The following is a 23,037-nucleotide window of genomic DNA, read 5'->3' on the forward strand; positions in this document are numbered from 1 at the left end:
ATGGCTACTTGTTGAGACAATGTGAGGTGAAGAACAGCAGAACCTAATCTTGAAAGTTAAACTATCTGGAAGGGGAAGGAAGGGAGGAAAGGAGGCAGAGAGGGGGAGAAGTGAGTGAGAGGGAGAGAGACGTACACACAAACACAGACATCCATATGAAATGCTTTGGGGGTATTTTTAAGAGATAAATCACTTTAGAATTGATGTCAAGATGGTGGCATAGGTGGACTTGGAACTCACCTCCCCCCATGAACACAACCAAGTTACAACTATTCTTGGAACAATTACCCCTGAGAGAGAACTGAAAATGGGATAAAAAGAAGCCCTGCAACAAGAGACAGTCTTAACTGAGGCAGAAATTCCTTTCTGGAGAGAAAAAGCTTCACAAGCTGTGGCACTTCACAGCTGGCCAGGAGCAATCCTAAGGTACATAGCGTTCCCAGGAGGAGTAGGGGATCTGAGCAGGGGAACATTACCGCTATAAGCATCCTTTGGACTCAATACATCTGAGACGAGTGTCATAATATCTGGCTTTGCTGGCTATTAACTACAATAGGGAATACCCCTAGAAAACCTACTGGATATAAGCAGAAAAAAAGCCAGCTCTTAAAGGGCCCACAGACAAATTCACCTGTTTCAGAAAGCAACATAAAATCACCAGAAAGGTACATAGTCCTTTGGTGAAAAGAGACTCACTTGACAGGCTATGGGTGCATCTCAGTGAGAGGTGAGACCTCTCCAGAGACTGAGACATTAGTGGCAGCCATTCTCATGACCTGGTACAGGTGTGTTGACAGACTCTGGCAGACACCATTGGCGTTCTTCCCATGGCATGTTAGCCCAGGGTCTGCCCTGCCCACCACAGCATCAAATTAATCCAGCTCAGCCAGGGCAGGCAGCCCACCCTAGGGACTGGTCCCACCCAACACCAAGCCCTCAGGCAACTTTTTGACCTGCAAAGACTGGGTGCCTGGATCCTCTACAAGCAGGCAAGTGGGTGCCCCTCTGCTAGGCAGAGCGTGTATGAGAAGCGGGTGGAGTGGATGGGGCGTTGTTGAAGTGTGTGGGGACCTCTGCAGTGGGGCGACTGGGTACACCCCAGGGGGTCAGGACCTGTGCATGGGCCAGGAATGTGTTGATAGCATGTGTGGACCTGTGGGCCTTGGGGCTTACCAGCAGCAGAAGACCTGTGCTTCTCAAACAGCCACATAAGGGATTGGCCTCCACTTTCAAAGTCTGAAACAATTGGGTGCTCCTGTGCCTGGGGCAAGCCCCACCCAGATGCAATCCTGAGAGCACTAACAACAGCCTTGCAGGCCAGAGGCCTACAGCAATTGTAAGCCCCTGAGCCTAGCAACCAGCCACACTGCAGGCCTACTCACTTAACAGAAAAAACTAGAAAAGGAATGTACTATTAGACCTCATAGCCAACTATGCTGGGGCTCCTCAAACGTGATAAAGTGACTGAAGGATCCATAGCAGGCACACGCAGCTGAGGATTACAACCAGCTGGCCGGGGGACAGCCTAGTCTCCCTGGGCATCTTCAGCAAAAGAAACCCTGCCACAACAAGACACACATAGTCCACACAGGGGTCACTCCTGGAACATTTGACAGGGCAGCAAACTGCTCAACCACAAAAAGCATCTCTTATATAAACCACCTCTCCAAGATCAGGAGATGCAGCTGACCAACCTAATACATGGATATAAGCACAGAGAAAGAAGCAAAATGAGGAGACAAAGGAATACATTCCAAGTAAGGGAACAGGACAAAACCCCAGAAAATGAATTAAATGAAACAGAAATAAATAATCTAACTGACAAAGAGTTCAAGCAAAAAGTTATAAGGATGTTCACTGATCTTGGGAGAAGAATGGATGATCTCAGTGAGAACTCCAACAAAGAACTGGAAAATATAAAAAAGAACCAATCAGAGATGAATAACACAATATTGGAAATGAAAAATTCACTAGAGTTACTCAATAGCAAGGTAGATGATACAGATGAACGGATCAGCAAGCTGGGCAAAAGACTATGGGAAATCACCCAAGCTGAACAGATAAAGGAAAAAAGGATTAAAAAGAATGAGAACAGTCTAAGGGAACTCTGGGACAACATCAAGTGCACTAACATTTGCATTATAGGTGTCCCAGAAGGATAAGAGAAAGACAAAGGGGCAGAGAATCTATCTAAAGAAACAATTGCTAAAAACTTTCCTAACCAGGGGCCGGCTCCATGGCCGAGTGGTTAAGTTCGCGTGCTCTGCTGTGGCGGCCCAGGGTTTGGATCCTGGGTGCGGACATGGCACTGCTCGACAGGCCATGTTGAGGTGGCGTCCCACATCCCACAACTAGAAGGACCTGCAACTAAGATATACAACTATGTACCGGGGGTGGGGGGGTTTGGGAAATAAAGCAGAAAAAAAAAAAAACAAGTTTCCTAACCTAAGGAAGGAAACAGACATCCAAGTACAGGAAGCACAAAGAGCACCAAAAAAGATGAACACCAACAGGCCCACACCAAGATACATTATAATTAAAATGTCCAAAATTAAAGATAAAGAGAGAATCCTAAAAGCTTCAAGAGAAAGGCAACAAGTGACATACAAAGCCTATCAGCATACTTCTCAGCCAAAACCTAACAGGATAGAAGGGAGTGGTACAATATATTTAAAGTGCTGAAAGGAAAAAAAAACTACAGCCAAGAATACTCGCCCAGGCAAGGCTATCATTCAGAATGGAAGAAGAGATAAAGAGCTTCCCAGACAAACAAAAACTAAGGAATTTATCACCAAGAAACCAGCATTACAAGAATTGCTAAAGGCACTTATTTAAGTGGGAAAGAGAAGACCCCAAACAGGAATAAAAAATTTATCAAAAAAAGAAATAAAATCATTGGTAAAGGCAAAAATACAGTAAAGGCAGCAGATCAACCACCTATGAAGACCTTCATATTTGAAGGTCAGAAGACAAAAGTACTAAAATTATCTAATTCAATGATAAGAGGGTAATGGATACATACACACAAATTAAGAGGTTAAGTATGATATCAAAAACATAAAATGTGGGAGGAGGGAAGCAAAAGAATAGAGCTTTTAGAAAGAGGTCAAACTAAAGAGACCATCAACTCAATATAAACTGCTATATACGTAGATTATTATACATGAACCTCATATTAATCACAAACCAGAAACCTATAATAAATACACAAAAAATTAAGAGAAAGGAACCCAAACATAATACTGTAGAAAGCCATGAAACCACAAGAGAAGGGAGCAGGAGAGGAAGAAAGGAACAGAGAAGAACTACTAAAAGACTCCGAAAAAGGATAAAAAAATGGCAATAAGTACATATTTACCAATAGCTACTTTAAGTGTCAATGGACTAAATGCTCCAATTAAAATGCATAGGGTGGCTGATTGGATAAAAAAACAAGACTCATTTATATGCTGAATACAAGAGACAGACTTCAGACCTAAAGACATTCACAAACTGAAAGTGAAGGGATTGAAAAAGATGCTACATGCAAATAGCAATGGAAAGAAAGTTGGGGTAGCAATAATTATATGAGACAAAATAGACTTTAAAATAAAAACTGTAACAAGAAACAAAGAAAGGCCCTACATACTACATAATGATACAGAGAACAATCCAAGAGGATATAACACTCGTAAGTATCTATGCACCCAACATAGGAGCACCTAAATATATAAAGCAATTATTAACAGACATAAAAGGAGAAATAGATAGTAACACAATAAGAGTAGCGGACTTTAATACTCCAATTACCCCAATGGATAGATCATCCAAACAGAAGAACAATAAGGAAACACTGGCCTTAAACCACACATTAGACCAGATGGACTTAGTAGATACATACAGAACATTCCATCCAAAACCCACAGAATACACATTCTTTTCAAATGCACATGGAACATTCTCCAGGATTGATCACATATTAGGCCACTAAACAAGTCTCAATAAATTTAAGAAGACTGAAAAAATACCAAGCAGCTTTTCTGGCCACAAAATTATGAAACCAGAAATCAACTACATGAAGAAAATCAGAAAAGGCACAAAATGCTACTGAAGAATGATTGTGTCAATGAAGAAATAAAAGAAGATATAAAAAAAACCTAGACACAAATGAAAGTGAAAATACAACATTCCAAAATGTATAGGATACAGCAAAAGTGGTTCTAAGAGGGAAGTTTATAGCAACACAGGCCTACCTCAACAAACAAGATGAATCTCAAATAAACAATCTAACGATTATTAGACTGTTAGTGCACCTAAAGGAACTGGAAAAAGAAGAACAAACAAAGCCCAGAATCAGGAGAAGGAAGGAAATAATAAAAATCAGAGCAGAAATAAATGAAATAGAGACTAAAATAACAATAGAAAATAATCAATGAAACCAAGAGCTAGTTCTTTGAAAAGATAAATAAAATTGACAAACCTTTAGCTAGACTCACAAAGAAAAAAAAAGAGAAGACTCAAATAAATAAAATCAGAAATGAAAGAGGAGAAATTACAACAGATACCTCAGAAATACAAAAGATTATAAGAGAATACTATGAAAAACTATATGCCAATAAATTGAATAATCTAGAAGAAATGGATAAATTCTTAGAATCATCTGACCTTCCAAAACTGAATCAATAAGGAATAGAGAATCTGAATAAGCCAATCACCAGTAAGGAGATCAATATGGTAATCAAAAGCCTCCCAAAAAATAAAAGCCCAGGACCCAACGGCTTCCCTGGTGAACTCTACCAAACATTTAACAAAGACTTAATACCTATCCTTCTCAAACTGTTCCAAAATATGGAAGAGGAGTGGAAGCTTCCTATCTCATTCTATGAAGCTAAAATTACCCTTATACCAAAACCAGACAAGGATAACACAAAAAAGAAAACTACAGGCCAATATCACTATGAACCCAGAAGCAAAAATCCTCAACAAAATGCTAGCAAATCGAATACAACAATACATTGTAAAGATCATCCACCATGATCAAGTGGGATTTATTCCAGGGATGCAGGGATGGTTCAACATCTGAAAATCAATCAATGTGATGCACCACATTAAAAAAAAGAAGAATAAAAATCACATGATCATCTCAATAGATGCAGAGAAAGCATTTGACAAGATACAGCATCCATTTATGATAAAAACCTAATAAAATGGGTTTAGAGGGAAAATACCTCAGCATAATAAAGGCCATATATGACAAACCCACAGCTAATATCATTCTCAATGGAGAACAACTGAAAGGTCAGTCTCTAAGAACAGGAACCAGACATGGATGCCCACTTTCACCACTCTTGAGATAGCACTGGAAGTCTTAGCCAGAGCAATCAGTCAAGAAAACGAAATAAAAGGGTCCAAATTGGAAAGAAAGAAGTGAAACTGTCACTATTTGCTGATGACATGATTTTATATATAGAAAACCCTAAGGAATCCACTAAAAACTTTTAATAATAATAAATGAATAAGGTCAAGTTGCAGGATACAAAATCAACACACAAAAATGAGTTGCATTTCTATATACTAACAATGACATAGCAGAAAGAGAAATTAATACTACAATCCTATTTACAATTGCAACACAAAGAAGAAAATATCTAGGAATAAACCTAATCGAAGAGGTGAAAGATCTGCACACTGAAAACTATAAAACACTGTTGAAAGAAACTGAAGAAGACGCAAAGAAATGGAAAGATATTCCGTGCTCTTGGACTGGAAGAATTAACATAGTTAAAATGTCTATACTTCTTAAATCAATCTTCAAATTCAATGCAATCCCTATCAAAGTTCCAACAACATTTTTCACAGACAGAAAACAAAGAATCCTAAAATTTATATGGAACAACAAAAGACCATGAATAGCCAAAAGACTCCTGAGAAAAAAGAACAAAGCTTGAGGTATCACACTTGCTGATTTCAAAACATACTATAAAGCTATAGTAAACAAAACAGCCTGTTACTGGCACAAACACACACACACACACAGATCAATGGAACAGAATCTAGAGTCCAGAAATAACCCACACATCTATGGACAGCTAATTTTCAACACAGGAGCCAAGAACACAAAATGGAGAAAGGAATGTCTCTTCCATAAATGGCCTTCGGAAAATTGGACAACCACATGCAAAAGAATGAAAGTAGACCATGATCTTACACCATACACAAAAATTAACTCAAAATGGATTAAAGACATGAACATAAGACCTGAAACCATAAAACTTCTACAGGAAAACATAGGTGCTATGCTCTTCAACACTGGTCTTAGCAGCATATTTTCAAGTACCATGTCTAACCAGGCAAGTGAAACAATACAAAAACAAACAAATGGGACTAAATCAAACTTAAAACCTTCTGCACAGCAAAGGAAACCATCAACAACACGAAAATACAACCCAACATTTGGGAGAAGATATTTGCAAACCATATATCTGATAAGGGGTTAACATCCAACATATACAAAGAACTCATAGATCTGAACAACAAAAAATATAACTCAATTAAAAAATGGGCAAAAGATCTGAACAGACATTTCTCCAAAGAAGATATACAGATGGCCCACACGCACATGAAAAGATGTTCAACATCATTAACTATCAAGGAAACGCAAATCAAAACTACAATGACATATGACCTCACTCCTGTCAGAATGGCTGTAATTAACAAGACAGGAAACGCCAAGTGTTGGGGAGGATGTGGAGAGAAGGGAACCATCATACACTGCTGGTGGGAGTGCAAACTGGTACAGCCACTATGGAAAACAGTATGAAGTATCCTCAAAAAATTAAGAACAGATCTACCATATGATCCAGCTATTCCACAGCTGGGTATTTATCCAAAGAACATGAAAACACGAACGCATAAAGATATATGCACCTTATGTTCATTGCAACATTATTCATAGAATACTCAAGACTTGGAAGCAACCTAGGTGCTCATCAAGGGACGAATGGATAAAGAAGATGTGTTTTATATACACAATGGAATACCACTCAGCCATAAGAAATGATGAACTCTAGCCATTTGCAACAACATGGATGGACCCTGAGGGTATTATTTTAAGTGAAATAAGACACAGGGAGAAAATCAAATACCATAAGATCTCACTCATAACTAGAAGATAACAATGACAAACACACACATATAAACAGAGATTGGATTGTTGGTTACCAGTGGGGAAGGAGAGAGGAAGAGTGCAAAAGGGGTGATCAGGCAAGGACAACACAAAAAAAGAAAATTACAGGTCAATATCACTGATGAACAAACAATAGCCTCCATGTATTGCAATTATCAACTGGAATATACAATGGCAAACAAAGAATCAAGCACAAAAGAAAATTTCAAAAGTAAGTTACCAAGCAATAAGATTATGGAAAAATACTTCAGGCTCTATAAGTAAGTTAAAAACATTATAGTATAATATAAAATAATAGATCAATGAATATATAGCAATCTTAAAAGTATGGGAAGATTCAATAATGCCAAAAACGTTCAGTTTCCTAAAAATATTTTACAATTTTAGGTAAAAAATATAGAGAAAGGGGAAAAAATGTCAATTCAACTCTACTGGCATTTGACAAAGTGCTTATTACAGGTTATAAGCAAACATAAGATGGTCAGATTAACCAAGCTGACCTCAAAACTGGAATAAAATGTAAAAATTTCTACACCATCACTAAAGGATAAAGCAACTTTGTCATAATGTCAAAAATAATTTAAAAAGATAGATTAAAGGACCAAATACATGAGAAAAATTGTGTTGGGAAAACTTTGTATTTGAGGAAATGATAAAGTTAAATATTAGTTCATATTATAGACATAAAAATTGACTTGGAAGGATATACATGAGAAATGTTTTTGAGAAGGAAAACTATTTACTGAGTAATATATATATACTATAATCTTCTTCTTCTAAAGTGAGTAAAAATGACAACCACTTCCCTGTAAGGCTACATGAGAGCAGAATATATGAAAATGCAGGTTAACAAAGGGTCCGTATTAGCTTGAGCAAATACGAAGATGTGGAAGCTGCCCGTAATGGGTACTTGGGGTGAGGCTGGAAGTACGATCCAAGGAGAATGGTGACTAAAATCATTACTTTCTCTGCATCTATTTTAGCAACAATAATTATGTTTTCCTTTTTCAAACAAAACATTTAAATGAGAAGATATATTCAAAAATGTGAAAAAAATTGGGTAAGTCCTTTTTGTGACATACTAAATGGTATTTAATCAAACCAATTTCAAGTTCAACTCTTACAGAGATGGGAACAAACAATATTTACTAATAAGAACAGCAGCAGCAGATTACAATCACACATTGCTTCCAGAAGTTCAAGCACTGTGCTCTGTATATTGACATGTGTTTTGTATCCATAAAAGTGATATAAAATAGAAACCACTGCTCCCATATCAGAGTTCATGCAAAGATAAGATGAGGCAGCTGGTATTACAAATACTTACAATGAATAATAATAGACAAATAAATGAATTTTAAGATAACAGCTTAAAGTCTAAGAATACACATTAATTGATAAGTTTGGTTCCTACTTAGAATCTAAATGCTCACTGAGCAGGAATTAAACATTAGGATTCACCCTAATAAACAACTAATAATCTTTACGTATGACTATAAATTTTCTTTAACACAATAAGACCGCTAAAAGTCTATACTTTCGATCGACTATAAGCACAACAGTGAAAAGGTGACCCCAAGTGAACCTCAAAACGTTCATTTACATGCCAGATCTCAGAGACAATATTAAAAAAAACATTGCTGTTTGACTTCCATAATATGGCAAAAAAAGCCTAAGATAAATTGGGATCTGACATTTCTAAATAGCATAATACATCAAACAGATAGTTTAAAACTGTATAAAAACCTAGAGAATTGGAGGAAAGTTAGGCTGATGTTCAACTTTAGGAATACAAGCTAAGGTTAATAACTAGAATCCTGGAAAATCAAAAGTAATGAGAGTTTCAATTCTGAGATACCAGCACGAGGAGCTTCACAAAGTCACTCGCCAGAGAAAGAAGTCTCAGTGGTGAAAACTATTTAAAAAAAGTCTCTGGAAAATGTCCTAAGTGCATAATTAAATGAAGAAACACTTATTCAGGCAAAATTTACTGAAACTTGGTAATAACAGCAACCATCTGTGGCACTTGAGCCATGACCCACTTCCTCTAGTCTCTCCCCCAGCTCAGGTGGGAGGAAACTCAATTCCCCATGACTGTAGCCAAGAAGATTGGTTCTCTCTCCTCTTAGCTCTCAATCAAATAATATGGTATCTAAGTGGGAGGGCCAAGCCACCAGCATTTCCCAGACTCTCCCAATCCAAGTTGAAAGGTTATATTCCTTGTGGGTACAGTCAGAGGATGGAGGCTCCCTTCCTACATCCATCCCACACTTACATGATGTAGGTTCTATCCCAGCTGCAGCTGTTGAGCTACTGGGGCCCCGATCACCCTTGCCCTAGCTTGCTTATTAGGAGGATGTTCCACATGGGAGAGGTAAGCTGAGAAAACCAGAGTCTACCATCCTGCCCAGCACTCGGATAAGTGGCTCAGACACTGCGCAGGGAGAGAGGCAGTCTATAAGAAAAGACAGATCCAAAGCTCTTCCCATAAGAACTGGTTTTATTTAAAAACAGAGTGTGGGGAAGTTCAAGACTAAAAGTGCTCTTGAAAACAATAGCTATTGTGGTGGTAAGAAAACAGGAGGAGATAAGAAGCTCATCTTAATTAAGATCAACAAACTAAACCACAGGCCAGCTAGTTCAATAGAGAGAACAAAGGAAAAGGTTATGTAAGAAAGCTCTCCTTGGGTCAGAACAAACCTCAAAGAATGGTCTCCAAAACTATCTCTGCACAAATTTAATTGGATCAGACTTTAGAGGATCTCATGCCCCAGGACATTGTGAAAAATAATAGAGCAATCATCTGGAAATTAGTGAAGCCTAACAACTGGATGTGATACCAAATGAGGCAGACAGCTTAGAGAAATCAGGGAAAGAGAAAATCAAAGACAGCCTTGCTAAAATCACTGTCATCCCATGGTAACTTTGCACACTCCCAAGTCTTCACCCTCTGAGAAGAAACATCACAGGTTTCACATTGAGGGAGAAATATAATTCACTGAGAGAGGTCAGCCAAGTCACTAAACAAATGAAAAAGCAAACAAGAAAAACAGGACATGAGGGTGCAAATCCGACGTCGATATATTACCTAAAATGTTGCGTTTTTAACCAAAAATTACAAGACACACAAAGAAACAGGAAAGCATGATATATATACAAGAATAAAACCTGACGACAGAAACCGTGAGAGGGCCCATATATTGGATTTAAAAGACAAGGACTGTAAGCAGCTATTATAAGTATGTTCAAAGAACCTAAAAGAAATCATACTTAACTAAGTAAAGGAAGCTAGGATGGCAATGTCTCATCAAATAGAGCAAACCAATAGAGAGAGAGAAATTGTTTAAAAGAACCAAATAGAAATTCTGGAACTGAAAATTACACTAATTGAAGTAAAAATTTCACCAGAGGGGATTAAAAGTAGATTTGAACTGGCAGAGAAAAGAATCAGCAAACATGAAGAAAGATGGACAGAGATTATGCAATATTAAAAACAAAAAAATGAAGAAAATTGAACTGAGCCTTAGAGAAATGTGGGACACCATTAACAACATCAACATATGTGTAATGGGACTGTGAGAAGAAGAGAGAAAGTAAAGAATAGAAAAGCGATTCAAAGAAATAACAGCTAACATATTTCCAAATTTGACGTAAATGATAAATTTAAACATCAAAAAAACTAAATTAACTCTAAATAATATATGTGCAAAGAGATTCATATCCAGTCGTCATAGTAAAAATGCTGAAATACAATTACAAAGAGAAAATCATGAAAACAGCAAGAGAAAAATAACTTACGTGTAAAAGAACCCCTCTAAGACTTAAAGTTGACTTCTCATCAAAAACAACGGAAGCCAGAAGGCACTGGGATGACATTCAAAGCACTGAAAGAAAAAAATAACTGTCTACCAACAATCTTATATCCAGCAAAACTATATTTCAAAAAAAATGAAGGCAAAATAGAGACATTCTCAGACAAAGTGATTTTGTTGCTAGTGAACCTGCCTTACAAGAAATACTAAAGGAAGCTTTCAAACTGAAAGGAAGTGACTCCAAATGCTAATTTAAATCCACAGGAAAAAACAAAGAGCACTGATAAAAGTAATTATGCAATTATAAAAGTATAAATACATATTTCTTCTCCCTCTTTCTCTTAAGTGATTTAAAAACAACTGTATAAAAACAGTGTGTATAGTATTTTAGGGCATATAAAAGGTTGAATAGTAATATATTGGAAAAAAAACATCAAAAAAGGTGTTAGTGGGAGTAAAGCTGTATTAGAGTAAGTCAATCATACCATATGGTAACTCAAATCCACAGAAACAAAGGGAGCTAGAAATAGTAAGAATGTTAATATTTCTGTAAACACATATTTGCTCTCCTTTCTTTTCTAAGCTTCTTTTGTAGACATAAAAGTTATATAAAGTAATCATAGCAATGTATTGTTGGGTTTCTGATATATACAGATGTAATATGCATAACTATTATGGTACAAAAAGGAGGAAGAGGGAATAGAGGTAATAGGAGTAATATTTCTGCATCTCACAAGATTGGTTTAACATTCTAAAAATCAATGTAATATATCATATTAAGAGATTAAAGGAAAAGAAAAATTAGTATTTCAATAGATGATGAAAAAGCAGTTGGCAAAATTACACATCCTTTCATTTTAAAAATAAACTCTTAACAAACTATAAATAGAAGGGAAAACTAATTAAAGACATTTATGATAAACATACAGCTAACAACATATCCAATGGTGAAAGGCTCAATTATTTCTACCTAAGATTGAGAAGAAGTTTAAGATACTCACTTTCAGTGCATTTATTTATCATCGTACTGGAGGTCCTAGCTACTACAATATCGGAAGAAAAAAATAAAAGGAATATATATTTGGAAGAAAAAATAAAACTGTTTTTATTTGCAGATGACATAATCATGAATTTAGAAATTCTAAGGAATCTACATAAAAGCTACTAGAACTAATAAATTAACTAGGTTGCAGGATACAAGTTCACCATATACAAAAACCATTGTATTTCTACTTAATAGGAACTAGTAATTATAACATGAAATTAAATAAACTTCATTCACAATGGCAAAACAAATACAAGTATTTCAGAATAAATTAAAAATGTGAAAAACTTGTATGAGAAACACTATGAAACATCACAAAGGAAATTTAAGTACTGTACTAAATACATGGATGGATGTGTCATATTCTTGGATTGAAAGAGACTCAGGTATTTTAAAGATGTTAACTCACCTCAATTAATATGTAGATTCAATGCAATCTCAATCAAAATCCTAAGACGCTTTTTTGAATAAATTGGCAATTTCAATTTATAAGTTACGTAGAAAGGCAAAGGACTTAGAATATCTAAACAACTTCCAAAAATGAACAAAGTTGGATGATTTATATTATCTGATATCAATAACTACTATAAAGCTACAGGATTCAAGACAATGTGGTATTGTTTTATGGTTAAACACACAGCTCAATGGAATGGAGATAAGAGTCCAGAAATAGACTCAAAAAAATTAGATCAATTTATCTTTGATAAACTTGCCAGTGAAATTCAACTGAGGTAAGATAGTCTCTTCAACAAATGATACAGCAAAAATTAGATATCTGTATGAAAAAAAATGAACCTCTACCTTTACCTCACATCATACACAAAAGTTAACTCAAAATGGATCATAGAGCTAACGCTAAGAAGGAACATTATTAAACTTCTATAAAAAATATAGAATAAAATCTCTGTGACATCAGGTCAAATATTTGTTAAATAGAACACCAAAAGCACAAAAGATATAAGAAAAATTTAATAAAACGGACTTCAAGATAATAAATATGCTATTAGAAAGACATAGCTAAGAAAACAAAATACAAGCCACAAACTGGGAGAAAATTGTTCCAAAACACAGATCCAACCAAGAGACTGCATCTAGAATATATAAAGAACTTATACAATTCAATAGTAAGGAGACAAACAATGCCATAAATAAATAAGCAAATCTGCAGACACTTCAGAAAAGAGGATAGACATGTGATCAATAAACTTGTACAAAAGATGTTCAACATCAATAGTCATCAGATAAATGTAGATTAAAACCAAAATGTGATACCACTGCATACACACTAGAATGGATAAAATAAAATAAGACTGACACTCCCAACTGTTGTTGAGTTTTTGGGGAAAGTAAAACTCTTATCCACTGCTGGTGTGAAGGCAAAATTGTTTAGCCATTTTGGAAAAACAGCATGGCAATACTCTAAGTTAAATATATTTGTACTAAACAACCCAGGTGTTCTGCTCCTAGATGTTTAGCCAAGAGAAATGAAAATATATTTCTATGCAAAAATGTGAACAAGAACAGTCACAGCAACATCATTCATAATAGCCCCCAAACGGAAGCAAATCAAACATCCAAAAACTGGTAAATGAATAAACAAATTATGGTACATGATACCATGGAATGCAATCCAGCAAGAGAAAGGAATAAACAATTTATATATTCAATAACATACATGTATCTCAAATTCCTTATGCTAAGTGAAAGAAATAAAATGAAAAAGATTTCACTTATATGAAATGTTATGAAAGGCAGACCTATTTTATGAGAAAGCATTCTAATGGTTGCCTGAGTCCAGGGCTGGGATAGAAGATTGAATGCAAGGGAGCATGAGGGTATTATTTAGGATGATAGAACTGTTCTGTATCTTGACAATGTATACATAGTTGTATACTATTACTGAAATCTATCAAAATTTACACTTAAAATTGGTGAATTTTATTCTATATAAAATTATACATTAATAAACAATAAAGAAGGAAAAGTTGATACGTAAATATCATTAGGTGTCAGGAAAAATGCAAACTAAAACCACAATGAGATACCAATACACTCCACCAAGATGGCTAAAAGTAAAAAAGGGCTGACAATTGCAAATGTTGGTGAAGTTGCTGAACAATCAGAACTGTTATATAATGGTTGGTGGCAGCATAAAGGTTTATAAGACTTTTGGCAAAGGTCTGTCAATTTTTCATAAAACTAAAAATACCCCTCCCTATAAACCAGTATTTGCATTCTTAAGTATTTACCCAAGAGAAATGAAAATGTATGTCCACAGACTTGTACATGGATGTTAATAGCAGATTTATAATAACCCAAAACTAGAAATAATCCAGGTGTCCATCTGTAGGAGAATGGGTAAACAAACTGTGATATATTCATATAATGTAATACTCCTCAGCAATAAGAAGTAGTGAAACACTGATACACCAAATGGGTAGATCTAAAAAACAGTTTGCTTATGAAAGAAAAACGTCATGCACAGAGGAATACACACCACATCATCCCACATGCATGAAGTTCTAGAACATGTAGAATTAATCTGCGGTAGAAAAAAATTAAAATAGTGATTCCCTCAGGTTGGAGTGGGAAACGGCATGAGGAAATTTTGGGGAAATGGAATATTTTATAACTTGGTAGGGGCTTGGGTTACATGGGCATATGAATTAGTAAATTCTCATTGAAAGTACACTTAAGAATTGCAAATTTCACTGTATGTAGATTTTACCTTGAAACAAATGTCAACAAATATGAAACACTAGTTAAAAATGACAGCTAAAATGCTGTATCATAAATTCATATTTAGGTGAAAAAATAAAGGTTCTTTGGGGGGGGTGAGGAATATTGGCCTTGAGCTAGCATCTGTTGCCAATCTTCTTCTTTCTGCTTGAGGAAGATTGTCACTGAGCTAACATTTGTGCCAATCTTCATCTATTTTACGTGGGATGCCGCCACAGCATGGGTTAATGAGTGGTGCTAGGCCCGCGCCTAGGATCCAAACCTGCAAATCCTGGGCAGCCAAAGCAGAGTGTGCAAACTTAACCACTACGTGGCCTGGCCAGCCCCTGATAAATTGTTTTTAACAATAATAAATCCCAATGAATGTCATACGAAATCAAGCGAGAGAACTGCTTGTGTGTTTTGAGCTTGAGCAGTGACTGTCAGATTTTCTGTCACACACACAAAATGTATTTTACATACATGCATATACATGTGTATACATATGTGTGTTTCAGCATGGAGAATGATGCAAATGATCTGAAGTTCTAAAAAATGCCTAAAGAAAAAGTTCAGAAGAGGGAGGTTGCTTGGGGATGTTACTATGTTTTCAGTGTTCAGTTTTACTGATTTTGTCTAGTTAGGCTGAGAAAACATTGTTTAAAAAGTCAATGTAGAAAATCAATACATAAAACCCACAGACAATATTATCGTAATCAACCCAGAGAATCAATTGAAAATTTTTGAAAAATGATAAAGTAGTTCAGAAAATTGTAAATAGATAAAAAACAAATATACAAGATATTGCAATTCATTATCTGAGAGGCTGTTTGGCTTCTTAATGGTGGCAGCACTGGCCAGATGGCCATATGTCTCACTTCAGGCTTCTAGATCCTATTTCCAACACTTCTGGAAGAAAAGAATTAAGATTTAACTCAAAGAAAGGTTTTGACAAGGTTTCTGGATGCCCAAGGGACCTCCCCTTCTGCTCTGCCTGAAGGACCCTTCCCTCCATTCTTCCATCCCGGCTGGCGGGGCCTCATGGTCTTCTCAGCCCCCAAAACCCCACGTGAGGCCCTGGCCTCAGAGGATGCTCAGTGACCTGGAGGTGGGGCTGCACATGTCAGCAACAGGCCCCCCTCGCCAAGGGCACTCATCAGAACTCCAGTGAGGTAATGATAGCAATGGAGCAACAATATTGAGGACTGTTAAGGCTTCACCTTGCACTGGCTGCCTGGCCTTGCACAAGTAACCTAAGTCTCAGGTCTCATCTATGATGTGCAGAGATACTAGTGTGTGCTAATAGAGTTGGCCCTGAGAACTGGAATGAATGAGTAAAAAGCTTTGAAGAGTGTTTACCTAAAAAAAGGGAAGAAAGAAATTCATTGCCTATGTTAAAGCTACAATAATTGAAAAGGTATGGAATAGGTTCTAAGAATCATAACTCACTGGTAGAAATACTGCTTAGTTAATTCCTTATTTGAGAAGGAAAATAATTAAATAAAATCCTCACTTCATTGCCCTTACCATCACACATTCTGCATTGGTTCAAGCGTAGGAATCTAAAACCAACTTTAAAACTTCTGTTCAGCAGTGGAGATATCCATGGTGTACTCAATAGAAGGTGTATAGCAGGATCCCATTCTTGTAAGCATATACTTTCAAATATATCTATATTTATTTATTTAACAGGTAGATTTCCTATCAGTTTGAAGGTAAAAATTGAACTTCATCTTAGCAATACATGTAAAGTCAGTCATACTAGTACTAGGTATGGTTATATTAGTAGAGTAGTTGTAATTGTAATAATGATCATTTGATGAATGATTACATACCTGGGAGACAAGGTACATGAAACATTTCTGTGGTTAGACACTCACAACCCAGAACTGAATAAACTTTTAATAACTCTACAGCCCTGATTTGTCATGAGGCAACATCTGAAAATACTTTTGGAACCTGAAAAGAAACACAGAAGCAAAAACAATATCATCAAAAGATTAGATCCATATGTGCCAAAACCCATTTAATTAGGATGTATTGCTTTTCTATTTGCAAACTTACCAGACTACCAAAAAAGAGCTTCTTTCAGGAATTCCTCTGACGAGATAAAAGTAACCCATACACTACAGTGTCCTGTTTTTCATACCAAAAAGTCTCCAGAGGGCAGTGACTCAGGAGGACACAGTGATGACACAGGATGTACTGGAAGCCAAGTCCTTCAAAAATCCAGATGTTACCACCAAGTTCTCAGAGTAAAAATGAATCAGTATAAAAGAAAGTCTGAGAAAGACTTAGGAAGATGTGATTTAAAAAGTTAACAATTAAGGTGCTATCCACCTATTTTGCTACTCTATTGTAAAGCAGTTGATAAAAGGTCTACGTGTTTAGAAGGTTTATTTAATTCTACTTCATAAAACCTTTAAATGCAATTCTCCAACTAAAGTGGGCTAAAAATGATACAAAATGATAGAGATGTAAGTTGAGTTGGCAAAAGTAGGCATGTTAACTGTCCACCACCAATAATCAGTCAGCACAAATGATGGGGATAAGAATATAATCAACACAAAAAGAAATAGAAATAGAAATGCTAGGAATAAACCTATAACATTCATTCTACCTATCTATGAAGACCACAGCATGACTTTCCTGAAGAAAACAAAATCTGTATAGCACATACTCACATCAGATGAGCAAGTTCTACTTTGTAAAGATTTTCATTTTGCCCAAAGTCCCTCATTGCAAAAGCAATGTCAGAAAGTTAAATGTTACATTCAGGGAAATTTGACAAAGTAATGCTATTTTTTAATGCCTATATATAAATGAATCAGATTATCCCAGAAATCCTCAAAAATGAAGAATGAGGAGGATCATTTCAAAAACCAGATCCTACATGGTAATATCAAAATTAAAGAAAGTAATCAACATATGGAGTTATTGCCCAAATAACTCACAGAGACTTTGCTATAAAAGAATTGTGTGTTGTTGCAGCATAAGGGAAAACATGTAAAAGGTTAAAAAAATTGCATCCTTAGTTTCTATCACTAACCTTAAAGTTGATACCATGAAATAGTTACATTTTAAACTTTAACCAGAAAAAGCATTTGATGTAGTAGGATATCAGTCTTTTTCACACTCATGGTTTCACCATATTACACAAAGCTCAGGGCATAATCCCATCTGTTGAAAAATGAAGCCACATTACACATACTCACAGAAATACATGTCAGTTTCTTTTCTTTTTCTTTCTTGTTTTGGGAGGGGGTGAGGAAGACTGGCCCTGAGCTAATATCTGTTGCCAATCTTCCTCTTTTTGCTTGAGGAAGATTTTCCCTGAACCATCAGCTGTGTCAATCTTCCTCTATTTTGTATATGGGACACCACCATAGCATGGCTTGACAAGTGGTGTGTAGGCTTGGCCTGGGATCCAAACCCACGAACCCCTGGCCACCGAAGCAGTGTGTGTGAACTTAACCACTACACCAATGGGCTGGCCCCTTGTCAGCTTCTTTTAAGATGACATGGAATATGTATTAGGGTTCTCCAGAGAAACAGGACCAATCAGATTTACACACACAAACATAAAGAGGAGAGTGAGAGAAAAAGAGATTTATTTGAAGGAATTGGCTCACGTGATTGTTTGGGCTGGTAAGTCTGAAATCTGCAGAGCAGCCTGGCAGAGTGGAGACCCAGGGAAGAGCTGATGTTGCATCTCGAGTCCCTGTGGCAGTCTGGAGGCAGAATCTCCTCTCCCTTGGGGGACCTGGCCTTCAACTGTTTGGATGTGGCTCACCCACACTATAGAGGGTAATCTGCCTTACTTAAAGTCTACTGATTTGAATCCTAATTCACAGCAACATCTATACTCGTGTTTGACCAAATTTGGGTACCACAGCCTGGCCAAGATGACACACAAAGTTAAACACCACAGTATATGTTTGTTCAAAAGGAGAAAATGTATTTGAACATTAAGGTTTAACAAAGTAAACACTATTAAAATGTAAATGTGGAATATGCAGATCTATCCACATATATCTCTTTGATTCTCTGGTCACTGTGAGACAAAAATATTTTTATCATGAAAAAATAATACAAAAAACTCCAACATGAATATTCAACTCTCTTTCTATGGGGGAAATAACCAAGTCTCTTAACTTTACTCTCACCAGTGCTTCCTATCTGTAAGAAAATGGTCATAAATTTTAATGTTAAGACAGCCATAATTATTAAACACTAATAACGACCATCTTTAACACTGGCTTAATGCTAACTTACCTGCCAATCCGGGTGCTTAGATTTCATTCACATGTTAAATTCATCCTCAACACACTTCATCATAAAAATTGTTATTAATTATAGAATTGGTGTTAAAGGTGAGGAGATATATTCTAAATGTTTCTGTAACCTAGTGAAAGACACATCAATGACTATATTCTCATATCATTAATTTCCACCACTATCAAAGCAAATTCCTCACACGTAAACAAAGAAATCCTGCATTTAAGTGAAAAGCAATTTTACTCTGCCCCTGCCCATCATTCATGCTAGAGTTCTCCAGGTGTCTTGGGTCCCAGTGGCAAGGAAAAGGAACTGCATCAACTGGAAGCAACCTTAATCCAGGTAGTACAAACAAAATGTTGCTTCTTTTACAACTTTAAAATCAGCAGTGCAATCAGGTCTAACCTGGTGAAACTCAAGAGTGACCTAAACAAAGAAGATAATAATTGAGTGATAACAATAGCAGGAACCAAAATGCATATCAATATAAAATGCAATCATCTGAAGAGTGTCAACATGGATGAAGAAGAGAAGCTGAGTTCAAAGCAACAGAGGCATGGATAAAGCCCTACTGTATAATTTGAAATTGTGGCTGAAAAAATCAAAATTTTTTGTCATTTGTAGCCATTAACCTATACCCTCCACAATGTGTTCCCTCAGTCTTCAAGGCTTGAATTGAATGAAAATGAATCTATCCAGGCATGAATATAAATGAAGTGTTCTAAAGAATAAGCAAATTAAAAATATATATATATATCAATAAATATATGAAACAGAAATGAACCATTATGCCCTGGAAATTACAGTTAAACATGGGTATCTACATCTTTCGTGTAACATGAAAAATATAGCTGTGTGATGAACACCAAGCATACGGAATTGGCGAAATATGTGTTCTAGAAGAGCATGATCCTTACACGGTATTATTAAATTATCAAAATCATTTCCTCATTTTACTCAACTTGCTGAGAATTTTAAAATATCCATATGTATCAACAGAACAACATTATTTCTTAAAAAAGTTATGTCATATGTGATATAGCCAGGTCCTATAGCCATGAATATTGCCAGGGATACCACCCTGTTAAAAGGTGACCACGTAAAGTGTTGTCTGTGCTCCAAATAAACAGAGCAGGAGTAGGATCAGTACTAGTTAAACTCAGAGGAGCAGCAGCGGGGGTGATGGCAGTAGTAATCATAATTCACTTGCTGAAGGAATGCTTATTTAGGAGGTAATATACTTTGTTTTTCTTTCTTTTTTTAACAGCTTTATTGAGGTATAATTGATATACCAAAAACTGCACCCGGTTAGTGCATACAGCTTGATAAGTTTGGACATAAGCAAGCAACCAAGACACCCTCAAGACGGTGGCTATAAAGGGAACACGCATATTCAGCAATGAGGTAATAGAATTCAGAATTTCATGCAGATTTTTCTCATATATATTTTCTTATTTGACCATAACGAAAACATTTCTCTTAATAAAAAACACATATCTGATTATTAACATTAGTTAAACTATCGATTACTCATACCTAAATTTCTCTAGAAATTACTGTTTTACGAAGAGCTCATAGCAAACCTGGATGAGGACACAAAGCCATTTCAAATCATTATTTTAGAGCTTAGATCTCTGAATAAAATAAACCTTTGCAAGAGAAAACTTCAAGATTGCTAATTACTTAAAGCATTCAGAGAGAGATTACGTGAAATAAAATTTCACTGAAAACAATTTCAGAACCACATACAACTAGAACAGCAATTAGTGTCAAGAGTAAAATGGACGGGTAAAAAATAGAAAAAAATTAGAAGGCATGTTCACAAGAAAACCACTTATCAGAAAAAACGATAAATATACAAAATTATAAAACATATCAATAAAATCTAAAAATATGATGGTTACATATAAACCTATCACATCTTTTCCAGGTATCAATGAAGAAACTTGCAAATTTCTCCCACAAAACCCAAAACCAAGATTGTTTCCTTTACTCGGTATTTAGAGGCTGAGCAAGATACATTATGAGAATGCATTCTGATATCAATTGGGATAACCCTCATTGGCCCATGGCATAGTTAGACCCTAAAGGTCTTGAGGATGAGTGAGATCCAGGTGGGTTCAAGAAGGGAAGCTCAAGGACTGTTGCACCTCCACCGCAATTACTGGTCCTAGGGCTACGACAACAGTTTTTCTTAATGATCATCACTCAACCAAGAAGACACCAATTAAACCTAGTCTAAGTAATCGGCATCCTTCAGGCAGGGCACAACGCACAGCATGGATCAAGGTGGACAAGCTGCCCAGTCCTACATGCATTCTCAAATGTAGATTCCATCTCTCTCCCCTCCACATCATGATGATTGTACCCAAGATGTTTAGATAACCATAGAAAATGACAACTCACTACCTTCTAACTCGCAACCCTCCATTAGTGAGAATGCTCTCACCATATCCAGGGTTACTGGATGATCACGAGATCCAAGAGGGAACAAGCTTGCTCCTATTTTCTCTTCTTCTCCTAGGAAATAACTTCATCTACTCTGACATCTAAACATTCACATTATTACGAGTGTAGCAATGAAATGATATGGTGGATGCAGGGGATTCAGTTGGCAGCCATGGCCCTAGTGAGTTCAAGTTAGGCAGCTCAAGGACCCACCTCCAACCTCAGCACTCATACAAAGCCCGCCACAAACGTCGTTTGGCTTAGCATCACTCGTCCCAGACTGGTAACAATTCCATGTAGTCGTAATGAGGAGCGCCACTGTGGGCTGGAGATTGCATGAAGCATGGCTTCAAGCCGGAGGATCGCCACAATGCCCTTCGTGCTGTCATATGAAATTTACGTTTCTCTAAGCCAGTATCTTCATCAGCTTGGACAAACACAGGGTTGATATTATTAGGAATTGACCAGAGAAATCATCATTTCGATACCTGAGATCCAACCAGGGAGGCTGCACGACCCCCCAGAGTTGGAGGCAGGCACCTTACAGACACATCCATCTCCTTCCCCAGCACCAGTCTGAAGACCCTCCCAAATGTTGTTCTTGTTGAGCATTACTCCACCCAGACAGGCACTGATCATACCTCGTCTAAGTGATCAGTACCTTGCTGGGTAGGGCACTGCACACAGAATGGATCAAAATGGAGTATCTGCCCAGTTCTCCTCACATCTTGAAAAGTACCTTTCACCTCTGTGTCCCAAGCATGTCACAGTGACTGCAGCCAAGGTTTTCTATAACCCTAGACAGTGAAGACCCATTGCCCTCCAACAGCAACCTTCCCATAGTGAGAATCCCCTCAACTGCTCTATGTTTAGCGGATGACTAAGAGGAGCCACACAGAGCAAGCTTGTCCCTACTTCTTCTATTACAAAGTCTTTCCATCTCCTCTAACCTGTACGACAGCATGCTGGTAGGAATGGCCCACTGAAATCATCTTGAGGATGCCTGAGATCCAGGTGGCTGTCAGGACTCCCCTGATTGCAAGGCAGGCCAGCTCAAGGATACCTGAAGCTCCACTCCTGTCACTGCTACCGGCCACCATCAATGTTGTTCTTGTTGGGCATCATTCTACCCAGAAAGGCAGTGACTACATGTCCTCTAAGTGATCAGTACCTTTCTGAGTAGGACACTGCACACAGCATGGCTAAAGTGGTAGATCCTGCCCCATCCCACTTACCCTCTCCAATGTAGCCCGCAGCTCTCTCCCCACATCATGATGACTGTACATGAGATGTTTCCATAACCCTGGACAGTGCCCACCCACTGCCCTCCAAACTGCACTCTTCTCTCACTGGGGATCACCTCACCTCTTCCACGTTTACCGGGACAATTACAAGGACCCAAGACAACAGGCCTGCTCCTCTTTCCTATTAGAAAGAATCTTCGTCTCTCTAACCTGTAGGTGTTCACAGAGTTAAGAAAGGACAACAACAATCCTCTCTAGCATGCCTGAGATCAACCCAGGTGGCTGTCTGGGCCCTGCTGAGTTCAAGGCACAAACTCAAGGACAAAT

General features: G+C 37.0%; 1 long non-coding RNA gene across 1 annotated transcript in view; it reads right to left on the bottom strand.

The window, feature by feature from the left end:
• LOC139081192 (uncharacterized) overlaps positions 1-21,893 on the bottom strand; it is a 53,973-nt gene extending 32,080 nt beyond the window's left edge. Inside the window, exons 1-5 of the long non-coding RNA XR_011536315.1 lie at positions 21,680-21,893; positions 16,576-16,699; positions 15,539-15,649; positions 11,979-12,020; positions 10,964-11,049 (exon numbers count right to left, since the gene is read on the bottom strand). This is a non-coding gene — a long non-coding RNA (uncharacterized lncRNA). The remainder of the gene's footprint in view (positions 1-10,963; positions 11,050-11,978; positions 12,021-15,538; positions 15,650-16,575; positions 16,700-21,679) is intronic.
• Positions 21,894-23,037: the final 1,144 nt, after the last annotated feature.

This window comes from Equus przewalskii, chromosome X (genome assembly GCF_037783145.1).
Source record: "Equus przewalskii isolate Varuska chromosome X, EquPr2, whole genome shotgun sequence".
NCBI classification, from domain to species: Eukaryota; Metazoa; Chordata; class Mammalia; order Perissodactyla; family Equidae; genus Equus; species Equus przewalskii.